Raw genomic sequence first — 6,876 nt, 5'->3', positions numbered from 1 at the left:
GGAATTATGTAAATTATTTTCATAAGAGAAGTAGGGATATATTTATTACTTTAATTAGTATCTGTTAAAATAAGTGTTGGACGTGCATGTTCAGAGCATTGGTTCTCAACTCAGTTCTACAGGCAGGTTTTCAGAATCTCTACAACGAATATACATAACACTGATTTACTTGATTTGCCGCCTCTCTATGTAAATCTATTTCGTGCATATTCATTGTGGGTATTCTGAAAACCTGACTGGTTGGGTTCACGTCATGGACTGGGTTGAGCACTGCTGTTGTAGCAAGCGCATGCAATTAGGAAGAGAACTCAAAAGCTGCTTGCACTAATGGAAATTCTGTTTTAGTTCAGTGGTAAAATTCTTGCCTTTTCAGTGGATTTTTGCTTGTTTAAATATCAGGGAGAATGGTTAGCATTCCTAAAGCAGAGGTGGGCAACCATAGACCTCCAGGGCCACAACCCAGTGGGCCTTTCAAGATTTCTACAATGAATATGTATGAAGTTGATTTGCATGTACTATTTCTGTTGTATGTAGATAGATCTCATGTGTAGTCAGTGGGCAAATCCTGAAAATCTGACTGAATTGTAGCCCTTGGGGCTAAGTTTGGACAGCCTGGTATTAGGTGTCCCAGCTGGGTGCCTCACGATAACTATGTGTAGTTTACAGAGGTAACCACGGTCAGCTAATATTTTAATTAGCCCGAAATGTAAACATCTTTAAGGGTCCTGAAGACCACAGGTGGGGCAGCCTGGATCAGGCATCTGATTGTAGCTGAATTGAATCAGTCCTTTCCAGAACTATGACAGCACTCTTGCTAATCTGCACCTCAGGACAACTGCCACATTTGAATTCTTGAAGCGTGATTTTACAGACAGTGCCTTCCTTGAACAAGCAACACGAATAACAATGCTACGAGTACTACCTCGGAGTTTTTTTCCTTTCATTCCAATGATTGAATTAATAGTTTAATCTGTTTTAAAAATTAAACGCTAATGTGATTCAACTTGCCTCTGGGCCTGAGATGTGAATGGTAATATCTAGGCCAGACTAGGCTGTGTGTATGTGTGAGATTGGAGATGACAGGCCTGACTGCTTTCTTTACCGCTTTCACCTCTGTTGCATCATTGTTTTAGTACCCTGGGGCACAAAACGCACACCACTTGCAATAATCATTCATAAGCTAAGAAACAATCAGCTAAGAGTAACAAGATGCATGAAATGGGAATGAAAAAAAAAACTGTGCCTTTTTCAGAGATTTCTAATTTATTTAGTTATACAAGGTTTTAGATACCACCTCTCCATCTTAATGAAAACAATCAAAGCTGTTCACAAATAAAATCACCATTCAAAACCTTGCCTTTCTCGCCCTCCTTGGTTATCAACATTTTCCCTATTTTCTGACTAATCTCAAACTAACCTCTTATTAAAATCAAAAAGTACATGAAACCCTTCACCTATTCTAGCATATCCACGATTCTGACATTAAGGATAATGCCAAGTTTTTAGTGCTTTAGGAAAAGACCTGTAGTTATCCAGCAGCGATGTGGCAGGGTTTGCTTAAAGCAATTGGTATAATGTGCTCATCCAGCCATGAGCCCTAGAGTATGCTGAACCCAATAGCCTAATTCCAGCCTGCTGCATTGAGCCTTTAGAATGGTGGAAGAGAAGGAGAGAGAACGGGCGCTACTGTGCCCTGGGCAACTCAAGGATTTCTTTTTGCTGATCAGATCGTGCTGCTGCCTCTGACCTAGAAGGTTACTGGTCTTAGTCTTAGCTCAGATGAGAGGTGAGAAAACAACAAGGCAAGCGTTCCACGAAATCCAACATGGAAAATACAAGCAAAAGGCAGACGTAATAAGAAGATAAACAGTCTTTATATAAAATCCAAAGGCTCCCAGAGATTTACACATCTGTGCCTGAAATGGCTATATTTCGCCTTGAAACAGCTGCATTAAAGACTGTTTGTTTATTTTCTTATTACATTTGCCTTTTGTTTTTATCATCCATGTTAGTCCTAGCTGAGACATGGCATGAGGTAATGTGGATTTAGGAATGGATATTGTAACCAGGTACCTCTCTTGTGCAGCCAAGGATAGAACAATCTCCTCCAGCCACAGGCTCCCGGCACAATGAAGAAATAGATGTCCATCAGTAACTTCAATCTTAAGGACTTTTATTCCATGCAGGTTTCTAGTACACAGTTCCAACAGCAGCATAGCACATACCAGGATTCAATACAGACTTACAGGCTCCAGTCTGGGCTCTTTATCCAGTGCACAATAAACAGTAATTCAATTCCCAAGACATAGTAACATAGTAGATGACGGCAGAAAAAGACCTGCATGATCCATCCAGTCTGCCCAACAAGATAACTCATATTTGCTACTTTTTGTGTATACCCTACTTTGATTTGTACCTGTGCTTTTCAGGGCACAGACCGTATAAGTCTGCCCAGCACTATCCCCGCCTCCCAACCACCGGCTCTGGCACAGATTGTATAAGCCTGCCCAGCACTATCCTCGCCGCCCAACCACCAGCCCTGCCTCCCACCACCGGCTCTGGCACAGACCGTTCAAGTCTGCCCAGCACTATCCCCGCCTCCCAACCACCAGTCCCGCTTCCCACCACTGGCTCTGGCACAGACCGTATAAGTCTGCCCAGCACTATCCCCGCCTCCCAACCACCAGCCCCGCCTCCCGATCTCGACTAAGCTCCTGAGGATCCATTCCTTCGGCACAGGATTCCTTTATGTGTATCCCACACGTTTGAATTCCGTTACCTTTTTCATTTCCACCACCTCCCGCGGGAGGGCATTCCAAGCATCCACTACTCTCTCCGTGAAAAAATACTTCCTGACATTTTTCTTGAGTCTGCCCCCCTTCAATCTCATTTCATGTCCTCTCGTTCTACTATCTTCCCATCTCCGGAAAAGGTTCGTTTGCGGATTAATACCTTTCAAATATTTGAACGTCTGTATCATATCACCCCTGTTTCTCCTTTCCTCCAGAGTATACATGTTTAGTTCAGCAAGTCTCTCCTCATACGTCTTGTAGCGCAAATCCCATACCATTCTCGTAGCTTTTCTTTGCACCACTTCAATTCATTTTACATCCTTAACAAGATACGGCCTCCAAAACTGAACACAATACTCCAGGTGGGGCCTCACCAACGACTTATACAGGGGCATCAACACCCCCTTTCTTCTGCTGGTCACACCTCTCTCTATACAGCCTAACAACCTTCTAGCTACAGCCACCGCCTTGTCACACTGTTTCGTCGCCTTCAAATCCTCAGATACTATCACCCCAAGATCCCTCTCTCCACCCGTACCTATCAGACTCTCCCCACCTAACACATACGTCTCCCGTGGATTTCTATTCCCTAAGTGCATCACTTTGCATTTCTTCGCATTTAATTTTAATTGCCAAACCTTAGACCATTCTTCTAGCTTCCTCAGATCCTTTTTCATGTTTTCCACTCCCTCCCGGGTGTCCACTCTGTTACAGATCTTAGTATCATCCGCAAATAGGCAAACTTTACCTTCTAACCCTTCGGCAATGTCACTCACAAATATATTGAACAGAATTGGCCCCAGCACCGATCTCTGAGGCACTCACCTTTCCCTCTTCCGAGCGAATTCCATTCACCACCACCCTCTGGCATCTGTCCGTCAACCAGTCCCTAATCCAGTTCACCACTTCAGGTCCTATCTTCAGCCCATCCAGTTTATTTAAGAGCCTCCTGTGGGGAACCGTGTCAAAAGCTTTGCTGAAATCTAAGTAGATTACGTCCATAGCTCGTCCCTGATTCAATTCTCCTGTCACCCAATCAAAGAACTCAATGAGATTCGTTTGGCACGATTTCCCTTTCGTAAAACCATGTTGTCTCGGATCTTGCAACTTATTGGCTTCCAGGAAATTCACTATCCTTTCCTTCAGCATCGCTTCCATTACTTTTCCAATAACCAAAGTGAGGCTTACCGGCCTGTAGTTTCCAGCTTCTTCCCTATCACCACTTTTGTGAAGAGGGACCACCTCTGCCGTTCTCCAATCCCTCGGAACCTTTCCTGTCTGCAAGGATATATTAAACAAATCTTTAAGAGGACCCGCCAAAACCTCTCTGAGCTCCCTCAATATCCTGGGGTGGATCCCGTCCTGTCCCATGGCTTTGTCCACCTTTAGCTTTTCAAGTTGTTGATACACACTTTCTTTCGTGAACGGTGCTCTATCCACTTCATTTTCATTTGTACTATTTCCAGTCCATCGCGGTCCTTCTCCAGGATTTTCTTCTGTGAAAACAGAACAAAAGTATCTATTTAGCAAATTTGCTTTTTCTTCATCATTTTCCACATAGCGGTTCGCAGTATCTTTTAGTCTCACAATTCCCTTTTTAGTCATTCTCCTTTCACTAATATACCTGAAGAAATTTTTGTCACCCCTCCTTACATATGGTTCGTGGCCCTATTTATAGCTTCTTTCAGCCTGGACCACTGTCCTTCCACTTCTTGTACTTCCTCCCAGCCCATCATCTCCTTCCTCAGGTATTCCCCCATTTTACTAAAGTCAGCACGCTTGAAATCCAGGACTTTGAGTTTTGAGTGGCCGCTCTCCAATTTAGCTGTTATATCAAACCAAACCATTTGATGGTCACTGCTGCCCAGGTGGGCACCCACTCGGATATTTGACACGCTATCCCCATTTGTGAGCACCAGATCCAGTGTCGCTCCCTCCCTCGTGGGTTCCATCACCATTTGTCTGAGCAAAACACTTTGGAAATCATCCACGATCCCTCTACTTCTTTCCGATTCCGCAGACGGAACCTTCCAATCTACATCTGGCAGGTTGAAATCTCCCAGCAACAGCACCTCTCTCTTTCTTCCCAACTTTTGAATATCTGCGATCAGGTCTTTATCTAATTCCTCCAATTGTGTCGGAGGTCTGTAGACAACACGCACGTGGACAGAGGTTCTATCATCTCTTTTTAAGGTGATCCATATCGCTTCTTCCTTTCCCCAGGTCCCTGTCATTTCAGTCGCAGTGATATCATTCCTCACATACAGAGCTACTCCGCCACCTTTACGACCCTCTCTATCCTTCCTAAATAGATTATAGCCTGGTATGTTTGCATCCCATTCATGGGAACCATTTAGCCACGTCTCTGTGATTGCAAAAACATCCACGTCTGCCTCCAACATCAGGGCCTGAAGGTCATGAACTTTATTGCTTAGACTGCGAGACAAACAGTTCTTTCAGTTCATCATCACAGTTCAGTAACCCAGCAGCATTTTCTACCTTCTATCCTCTTTACATTCAGGAGAGTTCAATATTTTAGGGACTCCTTCTACCCAAGGGTTTTCCCCTGCATCAGCTTCACAATGAATTCAATACTTTTGGGACTTCCTCTCACCCAAGGAATCTCAGCCTGCTTCAGTACTTTAGGGACCTCCCTGCCCAAGGGTTTCCAGCCTGCAACTGCCTCTCAGACTTCAGTACTTTAGGGACCTCCCTGCCCAAGGGTTTTCAGCCTGCCACTGCTTCTCCCCGTCCTTGCTGCTCTCCCTGACCTGAACTCTTGAGACTCCTTCCCACCTGCCTAATCAATCCCTGGCTTCTGCCAACCAATCATTCTCCTCTCATTAGCTTCTCTACACACCCATACCAGCTGAGTTGAGCATGAGCCTAATGAGGAGCTCCTACACACAGGGTTTCCTATCTCTCTTTCCCCCTAGTGGCAGCCAATCTACACCTCCTCCTAGCTTACACCCACGTCCTCCCTTATTGCAGCTAGGAGTTTAGTCCAGGTTTCCCATCTCACCCCCTGGTTCCTTGCCTGCAATGCCTTCTGGGACTTGTAGTTCAGACTGAAGCTGCCTTAACCCAACTATCCTGGATGTGACTTTATCACAATATTTAATCGTCAGAGCCAATAGGACCTGAAATGTTGCTGTGAATTTTGCTGGCGGGAGAACACAGAACTAGCCTTCCATTGTAAGTTCATAGAGCCTGGGCCACTGACCTCATGAGCTTTGTACACTGCATCAATGCTAAATATGATCATTTGGATTGGGTGGTTTAAGTGGGCTTCTTTGTAATCATGCTTGAAGTGCTAAAGTATTACAAATGGTTCTTACTATTTGAAGGGGGGGCAGGGATTAGTAGAAGTGTCAGAGCAGACAGTATTTTTCTCTGAATATCAGGCAACTGCGTTTGCAGCACTTTCAGCCACTAACAAGTGGGAACAAGCTTGCCCCATCAATTATTTATTCATTCATGGCTTGATGTACTGCTTTACCTGACTGACAGATCAAAGTGGTTTACAAATAAAAGCATAGAAATGAACCACAATAATCAGGAAAGTAAAACATAGTACAAGAAAGCTATACTATTAAAAATAGTGTACAATAAAACGGGCAATCATACACATTCCTTCCCAGAAGAGGTGCCTCACTCACTGGAATATGCCTGCTGGAATAACCATGCCTTTAGTAAATCCCAAGTCATTGGCATAGCCTAATGTTTCTGTTGATACCATGCTCTGTGATGGATTTACTAGGTGAGAGCTCCAGATATGAAAGAGGTGTATAAATTAATGAGTGGTGTGGAATGGGTAGATGTGAATCGCTTGTTTACTGATTCCCAAAATACTAGGACTAGGGGGCATGCAATGAAGGCACAAAGAAGTAAATTTAAAACAAATTGGATAATATATTTCTTCAATCAACGTGTAATTATACTCTGGAATTCATTGGCAGAGAATGTAGTAAAAGCAGTTAGCTGGGTTTAAAAAAAGGTTTGGATAACTTCCTAAAAGAAAAGTCCATAAGTCATTATTAAGATGGACTGGGGAAAATCTACTGTATATTTCTTGGATAAGCAG

The sequence above is a fragment of the Microcaecilia unicolor genome, chromosome 1 (assembly GCF_901765095.1).
Source record: "Microcaecilia unicolor chromosome 1, aMicUni1.1, whole genome shotgun sequence".
In the NCBI taxonomy this organism is placed as follows: Eukaryota; Metazoa; Chordata; class Amphibia; order Gymnophiona; family Siphonopidae; genus Microcaecilia; species Microcaecilia unicolor.
This window is presented reverse-complemented; position numbering follows the sequence as displayed.